Below are 13073 nucleotides of genomic sequence, written 5' to 3'. Positions count from 1 at the left end.
ATAGCTCTCCGAGTCAAAGAATCATCAGTTGAGGATGACGAGAGTAATGATGATGATGAGATAGTGCTGCTATCAAAGAAGATAGCACGAATGATTAGGGCTAAAGGGAAACTTTCAAAAACCACTAAAAAGTGTTTTGAGTGTGGTAGACCAGATCACTTCAAGGACGAATGCCCAAAGAAGAAGAAAAACAGGGATGAAGAAGATGAACCGTACAGGAGGAAACCAACGAAGGTCAGAGGTAAGAAGAAGAAGGCTCTTCAAGCAACTTGGAGCGACTCAAGCGAGGACAGCTCAGATGGAGAATCCGACGAGAAGACCGAATCAGCAAACCTTTGCATGATGGCAAAGGGGAGCGATTCCGAGGTATCCATTTACGAAAGCTCTAGTGATGAATTGATAGAATTATTAGAAACCACATATGCGAAACTAAAATCTTCCCGAAAGGAACTAAAAAGTTGCAAAATAGAAATTTGCAACTTAAATCAACAAGTTACAGATCTCAAGTCTGAACTTGTAGGAAGTAGATCGGAAGTTCCTAAAGTCTTAGAAGATGAACACTCCCGAGGAGAGTTGGAAGAAGTTTTACGAGAAACTTCTTCTAAGTTAGAAATATCCACTAGGGATTTGAGAATCTGCAAAAATGAACTTTGCAGCATAAACAAGCAAGTGGCAGAATTAACTTCGAAACTTGATGAAGCAAATTCCCAACTTGCGAAAAATCCAGAATTAGTCCAAAACATCAGAAAATTAGAAGAAGAAAACAATGAACTTAAGAAACATATAGATGTATTAAAAAAGAAAAATGTGAATAAGAAATTAGATAGGAAACAACTATCTGAAATATATGGAAAATTTTCAGATAGTGAAAAAACATTACAAATGTTATTAGGATCATGTAGACCCTACTCTTGCAAGGAATGATTAGGATATGATCCGTGCAAGAAAAAGAAAACGATCAAGGATAAAGATGCACAATTAATGAAAATAGTGGAATCATATGAACCTAACAAGACGTTAGCCAAAGATAAAAGATACATATTATCTCATAGTGTTCTCGATGGACAGAAATATGAGGATAAGAGACACTATGAGAAAGATGGGATTATTCGATCGTACTCTAAAAATAAATACATGGAAAGGGATCATAGATATAGATTCTCTCATAGCATAGGAGATTGGAATGTTGATCAAAATATTGATGAATTTAGAAATATGGAATTCCACATGAAATCTTGGAAACCTAGGAGGATCATGAGAAGTTATCAAAATAGAAATACCCCTTATGCCTCGGTAAGGGAAGTGCATAAGATTCGATTTTGGGAAGATCTTACGAATTCATATCACTCAGGGTATAATCATCGTATGTTAAGAAATTATAGAAACACACCAGACTGATACGATGGATATCATTCTTTTCATTATTAGATCTAACCCTCTTGATTTCTAGGTAAACTCCAGTCTTAGGAGTAAGTGGTACTTGGACAGTGGATGTTCAAGACACATGACTGGAGAAACAAAGTTTCTGAGCAATATAAGATCTGCCGAACCTGGTGAAGTCAGTGTTTGGAGACAGCAACACCGGAACAATCAAAGGTATTGGTGATATTCGAATCGATGACGATGTTTTAGTTCAGAATATTTTATTCGTAGATGGTCTTCATCATAACTTAATTAGCATTAGTCAACTATGTGACAATCATAAGATTGTCGAATTTACTCGTCAAGGATGTAACATTCTAGACGAGGATACAAGGGAGATTCTCTTTATCGGAAAGAGAGTAAAAAATATTTATCTGATTGATGTAGAAGACATAAGATTTTCAAAAACGTGTTTAATGGCGAAGAACGATGTCAATAATGTCACATTATGGCATCAAAGATTAGGTCACATTAGTGAAAGAAAATTAAGAATGTTAGAATCGTTAAACCTAGTTAGAGGGCTTCCCCAAAAACTAGTGGGAACTTGTGAGGCTTGTGAAACTTGCATCAAGTCAAAACAAGTTTTGGGAAGAAATTATAAGTATCCACAAAAAAACCCCTAGAACTACTACATATGGACCTTTTTGGACCTAGTAGGACCATAAGTCTAGGAGGCACATTGTATTGCATGGTAATAGTAGATGATCACTCAAGATATACCTGGGTATTCTTCTTAAAGACCAAAAATGAGGCTTTTGAGAAGTTTAGAGTTTTTACATTACAAGTACAAAATGATTTAGAACTCAAAATTAAGAAAATCAGAAGTGATCATGGAAAAGAATTCGAAAATGATCACTTTAATAAATTCTGTGAAGAAATGGGAATTCTTCACCAATTTTCTGCCCCTCGTACACCTCACCAGAATGGGGTGGCTGAAAGGAAAAACAGAACCTTAATTGAGATGTCAAGGGCAATGTTGGGAGAACATAACCTATCCGGCTATCTGTGGGCAGAAGCTGTAAATACGGCAAATTATATCAGAAATAGAGTCATCCCAGACTTATCCTTAAGAAGACGCCCTATGGACTTCTTAAAGGAAAAAGACCAAATATTGGATATTTTCGATCTTTTGGCTGTAAATGCTTTGTCCATGTGAATGGGAAACGGGACATAGGTAAATTTGATGATAGAAGTGATGAGGGAATACTCTTAGGATATTCCGAAACATCCAAGGCATATAGAATTTTCAACAAAAAAATATTGAACGTTGAAGAGACCGTTCATGTGAGATTTGTTGAAAATAAAGAAAGTAATCATCGTGAGCCAGTAGAGCATGAAATAGAACCTGCTCAAGAAAAAGAACCTAATAATGACTTTTCTGAATCCAAAAAAGGGCAGGATGAAGAAAATCAAGATGAGATAGACATTCCAAGATCGGTGAGAATAGTAAGAGATCATCCCATTGAGAATGTGATTGGGGATTTAGAAGATCGAGTAAGGACTCGTTCCTCTAGAAGAGAAGATATGAATATTGCATTCACCTCACAATTTGAGCCAAAGAAAGTCGATGAGGCATTGATGGATGTCGATTGGATAAATGCCATGCATGAGGAATTAGATCAATTTGAAAGGAACAAAGTTTGGAGTTTAGTTCGTAGACCTGATGATCAAAATGTGATAGGAACTAGGTGGATCTATAAAAATAAGAGTAATGAAGAAAATCAGGTCATTAGGAATAAAGCTCGACTTGTGGCTCAGGGATATGTGCAGGAAGAGGGCATTGACTATGAGGAGTCATATGCACATGTGGCACGATTAGACGCTATTAGACTACTATTGTCATTTGCATGCGCAAATAACTTTAAATTATTCCAAATGGATGTAAAAAGTGCATTCTTGAATGGAATAATTAAGGAAGAGGCTTATGTCGAGCAACCTCCAGGGTCTATAAGTGCATTCTTGAAAATAGTGAACACCCCGATTGGGTCTATAAGTTGCATAAGTCTTTATATGGACTTAAACAAGCTCCAAGAGCTTGGTATGAGAAATTAAGTAACTTTCTCATTGATCATGGATACATTAGAGGTAGAGCAGATACTACATTGTTCATACGGAAAATGAACAATGATATGATCGTTGTCCAAATATATGTAGATGATATCATCTTCGGGTCTAATAATGAATCCTTGTGTGAGGAATTTGCATCATTAATGCAAAAAGAGTTCGAGATGAGCATGATGGGTGAACTCACCTATTTCTTAGGTTTACAGATTAAACAGACTAAGGATGGTCTGTTTGTATCCCAAGAAAAATATACTAAGGACTTAATTAAGAAATTTAGATTTCATGATTTAAAATCAAAGTCTACTCCAATGGGAAATGGAGTTACGTTAGACGCCGATGAGAAAGGCGCTAGTGTCGATCAAAAGAAATATAGAGGACTTATTGGATCATTGCTATATTTGACAGCTAGTAGGCCAGATATATTGTTTAGTGTATATCTTTGTGCCAGATTTCAAAGTGCTCCAAAGGAGTCTCATTTGAAAGCTGTGAAACATATCTTTCGATATTTGATTGGAACTACTGACATGGGTTTGTGGTTTCCCAAAAATCAGGATATGACTTTGGTTGGATATTGTGATGCTGACTTTGCAGGATGCAAAGTTGAGAGAAAAAGCACAAGCGGTTCATGCTTGTTCTTTGGTGGATGTTTGGTTTCTTGGAATTCCAAGAAACAAAACTTGATCGCTCTCTCTACGGCAGAGGCCGAATACATTGCAGGGGGAGCATGTGTGGCTCAAGTCTTGTGGATGAAACACCAACTTGAGGATTATGGGATCTTTCTTGAAAAGATTCCGGTACTATGTGATAATACTAGCGCCATAAATTTGGCAAAAAATCCTATCGTGCACTCACGCACGAAGCATATAGAGGTACGACATCACTTTATTAGAGACCATATAAGTAAAAATGATGTTGATTTGAAGTTTGTAGAAACTTCAAATCAGATTGCAGACATTTTTACTAAACCCTTAATTGGTGAGAGATTTAATACATTAGTAAGAGAACTAGGGATGATGAAAGGAAGTCAGTTATCATGAAGACCATATGATTTGTGTTGATATCGTTCGGTATTGTTTTGCGTTTCAGGATTTCTTTTGGTTTTGCTTTGTCCGAATTATCCAAAGCAATCATTTGGCACCCGATGGTGTCCATTATATTGCTAAGATATGCACTCAAAAAGGGGCAGGTCATGATTAGTGTGACGAATCGATTTCCTTTGTTAGTTATTTCACTTTGATCAATGTCATGTTAAACATTCTCGTTTTCCTCTCTCCCACTGTGTTTCTAAATTTAAAAACTTTAATTCAGTCTCTCAAAATTATCTTATTGGTTTTTTGTGTTTATGACACTGTCATGACGCATCAAAATGTCCCGATATGTTTTCTCCGCCAGTTTTGTTTTATCCCACACCTTACAAGGTTCCATGTGTCGTTGTCTCCAACATACGGCGTCACCAGCTCCAAGATTTAGGGGGAGTAAAACTACTTCTACTTGGATTTTTTGTTTTTAAAACTAAATTATTTGCAAGAAACTGGTGTACTTCTAAGATTTCAGGAAGTCCGCAATCTTTAACGGAACAAGAAGCAAACTGATCGGTATGGTTCATCTCTTAAGGTATAATTTTCTGACATTCGGAATTATGAAGGCATATAAGATCCTCCTTATATGCACTTCCTAGTTGTTTAGGTACTGCATTTGGTTTTCTCTAAATGCATCTACCGCGGTGAGGTGTCATTCATACATGTTTATGCTCATGATTGCATGTGTTGCACCTATATACCCTTGTTTGATGAATACAAAAAGGGGGAGAAAATATCATGATCATGATAGGGGGAGCAAGGAGCATCCTAACTAAGGGGAGATCGTCTTATTTAAGAAAATAATTTTTCAATAAAGTCATGATATTAGTAATTTTGTAGTACATCAAAAAGGGGGAGATTGTTGTGGTTTTTGTGTTTTAATGTACATTAAATTACAATAGTAATCATGACTTTATAAATTAATAAGTTCTTTGAAGTTAAAGGTTTTTAAAGGTTTTTGAATGCTTTAAAAAAAACAAAAAACAAAAAAAATGTTTTAAAATATTAAGAGCTATTAATATAATTTTTAATAAAAGTTGTTAAAATCTTCTGTATAATTAAAAATGCCTTTTAAATATTCTGAAAATGTTTTTAAAATGTTTTAAATAATATAAAGGGCGTTTTAGGTTTTAAAGTGTCTTTAAAACATTGATTTATATTTTCAAAAATATATTAAAATGTTAAACAATAAAGAAATTAAAAGAATTTTTATTGAATGAGAAATGGTTTTTTAATCATTTTTATTTATTTATTTTGGGTTATAAAGGGCCCATGATGGCGAGGACGCCAACATCTCATCAACAAACGCGTCACCACGATCAACCGGAATCAACACGCATGCTTTGGACCACGGTCGACCGGAGTCAACCGAAGTCAATTTGCCACGGTCAACCGGAGTCAACCCTAAAGCCGACACGCCACAACCGCCAACTTGCACGTCTCCACCTGCGCACGCCTCTACGCGCATCATGACACGACGCCAAAGGCAGATCCACAACTGCCCTTTGGCGTGACACGGAGCACGTCTTTATTTTCTCGTCTTTACTTTCTCGTCAATTTCTCTTTCCTCCAAGGCCTCCAACGCAAATTCTCCTCAAGACTATGTAGTGGAAGGAGAGTTCCTGCCGTGCCGACACTGACGTCAGATCCACACTTTGGCTGTTACTTTGTTCACATCTGCTTTCGCCACTGTCATGCCTCTTTCTTTCACCTGTAGCTAACTGTAAAATCCCAAATAACATTAATGAAAGACAAGTGGATAACCAAATAGAGATAGTGCAACACAAAGTTTATCGACAGATGGAAAAGGTGAGCGAGATGGGCCATCTGAGTTTGATAATTGCTATGGGTGGATGGGGTAAAGGGTGAGGTTAGGAGCATCAGAGAGGAAGGTAGAAACGTTGAGTGTAAAATATAAAGTTGTGGAGGAGAAGACGAGGGACAAATGATATCGATATATAGAAATAGGGGGAAACATGGCATTCAGTGATGAAAAAAAATGAGGATATTGGATAGAGAAAACGGTATAAGATAGAGAGAATGGGAGGTTCAGTAAAAGAGTGGGTGATTCGTATCTGAAACAACCAAGAAGATACGAAAATGATACAAGTAGTTTGGCAGTACTATGATTTAGTTGCAATAGCAAAATTGTATCTGGAAATGGTATAAGACATAGAGAATGAGAGGTTCATTTAAATAGTGGTAAAGAAGAAGGTAGAAAAATTGTATCTGAACGTCTCTTTATTTCATAAAGAGACGTTCAGATAGAAAGATGTGTAAGACTAGGTGCAACAAAAGAGAGTGGAGCGAGAGAACGGGAGAGAAAACATAGAGAGTGGGAAATCTAGGTCAAATAAAAAGAGAATCTGGAAAAAGAAAGTGCAAGAGATTGAAGAAATACATAGAGCCTGAGATAAAGAGACAGTTCAAGGAAAGACAGAAGCAAAGAGAGACATAGCTATCAATCAAATGAAGACATAGAGAGTGGGAAATCTAGGTCAAATAAAAAGAGAATCTGGAAAAAGAAAGTGCAAGAGATTGAAGAAATACATAGAGCCTGAGATAAAGAGACAGTTCAAGGAAAGACAGAAGCAAAGAGAGACATAGCTATCAATCAAATGAAGACCGTGACTCAGAAGGGTGGCAAAGAAAAGAGAAGGGTGGCGCGATGGCAAAGAAAAGAGAGAGAGAGAGAGAGGAGAGAGAAAGAGATAAGAAAGAGAAGGAGTCCAAAGAGGGACAGATTAAAGAAAGAGAGAGTAATGAGATGGATGGAAAAATAAAATATCCAAGAAATATATAATCTCAAGAGAAAGAATAAGAGGGGAAAGAGATAGGGCGATATATCAAAGATCTAGGAAAAAGATGGATTAAAAAGAGAGAAACAGAAACAGAAAGTGAATAAATCAAGAGAAACTGAATAGAGGAAGAGAAAGTGAGTTCAAATAAAAATGAACTAAAGAGATAAACTCAAGTAAAAACAGAGGAAAACAGAGGAATGAGAGGGGAAAACAGAGGAATGGACAGATCAAGTAAAAAGATAAACTCAAGTGAAGATAAGTATGAGAGTTCAACTAAAGAGATAGCGTAAAGGGCCGAGGAGAAAGAGCGATAAAATAAAGAAGTAACGTAAACAAATAAGAGCAAGATAGATAAAATAATGAGTTGAGTAAAGAGAGTAAGAGAAAGATAGATAAAGATGAGAGATACATTAAAGAGAGGAAAAGTGCTTTGAGATAAAATAAATGCATAGTGTACATAGAGGAAGAGAAAGAGATATAACATAAAGGCATAAAGTAAATAGAGGAAGAGAGAGATGGAGATCAAACACGGAAATAGACTAAAGAGAGGAAGAAAGAGAGAGTTCAGATAAACATACGGGCAAAAGAAAAGGAGAATGAAAAAGAAAAATGACATAAAGAGATAAACTTTACAGAGGAGGACAAACAGAGATCAAGTAAGACATAGACTAAACAGATGAAGTGATGGAGATCAGTCTCAAAGACAGACTAAAGAGAGGAAGATACAAAGACTTCTCTACCTTCCTATCTGTTTCTTCTAACCTCTCCCCCTTACTCCGTCCATCCATAGCCATTACTAACCTCAGGCGTCCAATCTCACTGTCCTCTTCCATCCGTCAATACGCTATTTACGTCTCTATCACTGTCTGGCTATCCGTGTGTCTCTCACGAATGCCATGCGAGCTTTGTGGGTCAGCTACATTTGATGAGAGAGGCGGGGCGGAAACAAGAACAGAATTGAATAGATAGACAAGCAAAGTGTGGATACACGATCTGTGTGGATGCGAGAAGGAACTCTCCTTCCGCTAAACACTCTCAAAGAATCACACAAATTCTCTAAAGAATGTTTAGCGGAAGCAGAGCTCCTGCAACCCAACGCTGACAGTGCATCCACACTTTGGCTGTTTGTTTATTCACCTCTGCTCTCACCACTGCCATGCCTCTCTCCTTCACCTGTAGCTGACTCACAAAGCTCGCATCGCATTAACGAGAGACACCCGGATAACCAGACAGAGAGAGAAGTAAATAGCTTATCGACGGATGGAAGAGGAGAGAGAGATGGCCCTCCTGAGGTTAATAATGGCTATGGATGCATGGGATAAAGGGGTGCGGTTAGCCGAAGCAGGGAGGAAGGCAGGAAAATTGAGTTTAAAATATAAAGATCTGGAGGAGGAGGAGAAGATATGGATAGATAGAGAAAGAGGGAGACATGGCATTGACTGACGAAAGAAATAGAGGACATACCATAGAGAAAATGATGGACAGTGATAATGGAAAGTTCAGTAAAAGAATGGGTGATTTTTTGCTGCGACAACCAAGGAGATATGTTTGTGTGGAAAGACAGATATAGGAAGGAAGAAAGATAGACGATGATAGATAGACAAAGAGGGTCATTGAGTAAGAGGTATGATTGCGGGGTCACTGCAACGAAAAATGATACAAGTATTTGGGAGCAAAATGATTTAACTGCAATGGTAAAGAAGAGACATGGATTCATAAACAGACATTCAGACAAAAGGATGTGTAATAATGTGTACAAGAAAGGAGAGTGCAGGGAGAGAACGGGAGAGGAAATATAGAGACAGCGAAATCCAGGTCAAAGTGAGAGAGAGTTGCAATAAAGAAAGGGCAAGAGACTGAAGAAAGATAGAGAATAAGAGGGGCAGGACCAGATCAAGAGAAGATCGAATCGAAGATCGATATAGCTATCGACCAATACATAGCCATTACTAACCTCACTTCCTTCTTATCTGTTGCTGCTAACCTTCTCTACCTTCTTATCTACCATCGCAACTTCTCTACCTTCCTATCTGTTGCTGCTAACCTTTCCCCTTTACTCCATCCATACACAGACATTACTAACCTCTGCTGCCCAGTCTTCTTGTCCTCTTCCATGTGTCAATAAGCTATGTATTTCTCTATCCCTAAATTGATATCAGTGTGTCTGTCATAAATGTGATTCGGAGAGAGGTATGGCGGAGGCAAGAGCAGAGTTGAATAAATAGACAGCCAAAGTGTGGATACGCTGTCAATGTGGACACAAGAAGGAACTCTCCTTCCGCTAAACACTCTCAAACAATCACACAAATTCTCCTAAAGACTGCTTAGCAGAAGCAGAGCTCCTGCACGCACCGATAGAGAAATTAAAAAGAACACAATACATAGTGAGAGATCATAGAAAGAAACAACGAGATACGGAGCGAGAGATGAAAGAAAACAAGAATGCGATACAGCGGGAGAGATCGTATAAAGAAACAAGGACATACAGAGCGAGAGATCATTGAAAGAAACGACCAGGTGCGGAGCGAGAGATTAAAAAGAGAGAAGGAACACGATACATAGCGAGATATCATAGAAAGAAACAACGAGATGCAGAGCGAGAGATGAAAGAAAAAAAGAATGCGATACAGAGCGAGAGATGAAAGAAACAAGAATGCGATACAGAGGGAGAGATCGTAGAAAGAAACAAGGAGATACAGAGAGAGAGATCAAAGAAACAAAGAATGGGATACGGGACAAGAGATGAAAGGAAGAAAGAAAGAGCCTGATACAGCCCGAGATATCCAAGAAAGAAAGAAAGAAAGAGAGAGAGAGGGAGAGAGAGAGAGAGAGAGAGAGAGAGAGAGAGGGGGAGAGAGAGAGAGAGAGAGAGAGAGAGAGAGAGAGGGAGAGAGGGAGAGAGAGAGAGAAAGAGAGAAGGAAACAAAGAAAGCGCTCGATATTAAGATATAAAGCCAAGAGAGAGAGAGAGAGGGAGAGAGGGAGAGAGGGAGAGAGAGAGAGAGAAAGAGAGAGAGAGAGAGAGAGAGAGAGAGAGAGAGAGAGAGAGAGGGAAACAAAGAAAGCGCTCGATATTAAGATATAAAGCCAAGAGAGAGCGAAATAAAGATTGCAGAAACGATGAACAACATTTCCGAGTGGTCGCACCACTTCCCTCTCTTGGTTATTCTTGTTGCGAAAAACAGGTTCTTGGATTCCTCGCTGTGTGGCCCCATTCTGTCCGGCCAAGAAAATCAGTTAAAGAAATGGAAACGCTGTGCATTTATATGGACAACCATAGCCATCAGCCCGGAAATTTTCCTGTAACTATTCAATTAAAGAACCTGTTTTCATAATTGCACGAGAATTTCCAAGACAACAGCTATGGGTGTTCTTATAAATGCACCTGTCAAGGTGACCTTTGCACGTGGAAATGTGGACGCATAACTCCACGGTTATGCGGGAATTTCTCCACGTCAACCCATGTGAGCAGAACGTGGGAAAGGAAGTTATTTTAACTTCCGCTTCTGCTCCTCTATTTAAGACGATGTAATCAGTTCTTTTTAATATATGTTTTCTGAGTTCCAAGAGCCTTTCTTCTTCTTGTGTCATTGGTGCTTGAAGGTGATCTCGCCGGCGACGTCCAACCACGTCGTTTTCTCCGACGAGTATCTGACAAGTGGTATCAGAGCCAGGGTTGCGGGCAGGGAGTCGATCGTGGCAGTGTGTAGCCGCTGGAATCGTGACCGCGCAATCAACACGCACTGATGGCTGGAAGGAAGGACGGCATCGTGCAGAGGGTGATTCGTGAGGTGAGCGCCGGGACCGGGTTTCCGATGCTCACCAAGACCAACTACTCAGAATGGGCGCTTCTCATGAGGGTGAAGCTTAAGGCCCGGCTGCTTTGGAGCGCCATCGAGGAAGGCGGCGCCGAACCCCATGAAGAAATGCAGGTGGTCGACGCGCTCTGCAGTGCCGTGCCATCGGAGATGTGGCCGTGATTGCAGAGAAGGAGACGGCCAGGAAGCATGGGAAGCTATCGCAACCATGCGGATCGGTGATGACTGTGTGAGGAAGACGTCGGCTCAGAACTTGCGGCGACAGTTCGACTTGGCGACTTTCAAGGAGGGAGAGTCTGTTGAGGACTACGCGCTTCGTCTCAACAGCATGGCGTCGACTCTCACCACTCTCGGCGACAAAATCGAAGAGACGCAAGTGGTTGAGAAAATAATTCGTAGTGTCCCCCAACGTTTCAGGCAGATCGTGGTCGCCATCACTACGTTGCTTGACGTATCAACGCCATCGCTGCGGATCTGACGCGGGCGGCTCAAGGCGGCGGAGGATGCCTTTGAAGAGACGCCGTCGTCGATGCACCACGAGGGCAAGCTGTACCGACGGAGGAGGAGTGGAATGCGCGCCAAAAGAAGCGATATGTTGGCAGAGGAAGCAGCAACTCAGCACGCCGTGGCAGACGTGGCGTGGGCCAGCCCGAGGCAACGAAGGTTTCGTCGGGCAACTCTGGCCGGTCCAACGATGAGTGCAGAAAATGCGGGAAGTTGGGCCACTGGGCTCGTGAGAGCCGCTCAAAGTCCAAGAAGGAGCAGGCCCACGTCGCCCAAGAAGAGGAGTGGTCTTCACTATTTTTTGTGGAGTCAACCCCGGTCATATCGACATCTCCGGTACCAACCTCCACTCCACTCCACGCCCCGACACAGATCCAGTTGCAGGAAGAGAAGGTGTTCGCCCATCTTGGAGACAAGGAACCACGTGATGAAGAAATGTGGGTCTTGGACACGGGTGCCACGAACCACATGTCAGGTTCCCGTATGGCCTTCACCGAGCTGGATGCGGGAGTGCTCGGGTCAGTACGTTTCGGCGACGACTCGGTGGCACAGATCGAAGGTCGAGGGACTGTCATGTTCCAGTGCAAGAATGGCGAGCACCGGTCTTTCGGAGGGGTGTATTTCATTCCCCGATTGACGACGAACATCATCAGCGTCGGTCAACTTGACGAGGCCGGGTATCAAGTCGACATCGAGAAGGGGGCAATGAAGATCCATGAACCAGGTGGACGGCTCCTAACAAAGGTGATGCGCGGAGAGAACCGGCTGTACATCCTCCACGCCAAGCTGATTCGCCGGTGTGCTTGGCGACGGCTCGACGAGGAAGCCTGAGATGGCATCGCGCGCTGGCCATGTCAACATGGCTGCCCCGAGGAAGATGGCTCGGAGGAGCTCGCGCGTGGGTTGCCGAAGTTGGTCGGGTGGACCAGTTATGTGAGGCATGTCTCGCCGCAAACAAAAGCGGTCGCCGTTTCTGAGCAGGCAGTATCGCGCGCAGCGCATTCGGAGCTAGTACACGGCGACTTGTGTGGTCCACTTGCACCGGCGAGACCCAACGGCAGCAAGTATTTCCTTCTACTTGTGGATGATCGGCCGGTACATGTGGGTGGCCATGATGTCTTCAAAGGATCGTCAGAGCGGCCATCAAGGAGATCAAGGCTTGGGCAGAAGCGAGTCCGGACTGAAGATGGGAGCGCCCGCATCGATCGAGGCGGCGAATTCACCTCACACGAGTTTGGAGTACTGCACGAGAGAAGGTATTCATCGTCAACTCACAGCGCCATACAGCCCGCAGCAGAATGGGGTCGCCGCCGAGCGCAGAAATGGTACGGTGGTAGCAATCGCAAGGAGCATGCTCAAGGCGAAGGGCTACCAGACTGGCTGTG

General features: G+C 41.4%; 1 long non-coding RNA gene across 1 annotated transcript; it reads right to left on the bottom strand.

Annotated features, from left to right (window-relative positions):
• Positions 1 to 5756: 5756 nt before the first annotated feature.
• Positions 5757 to 10139, bottom strand: LOC144716286 (uncharacterized). The gene is made up of 2 exons (XR_013584878.1): positions 9321 to 10139; positions 5757 to 6286 (listed from the first exon to the last, which is right to left on the bottom strand). It is a non-coding gene; the product is annotated as an uncharacterized LOC144716286 (long non-coding RNA).
• Between the last annotated feature and the right edge of the window lie 2934 nt (positions 10140 to 13073).

This window comes from Wolffia australiana, chromosome 20 (assembly GCF_029677425.1).
Source record: "Wolffia australiana isolate 7733 chromosome 20, ASM2967742v1".
In the NCBI taxonomy this organism is placed as follows: Eukaryota; Viridiplantae; Streptophyta; class Magnoliopsida; order Alismatales; family Araceae; genus Wolffia; species Wolffia australiana.
This window is presented reverse-complemented; position numbering and strand designations above follow the sequence as displayed.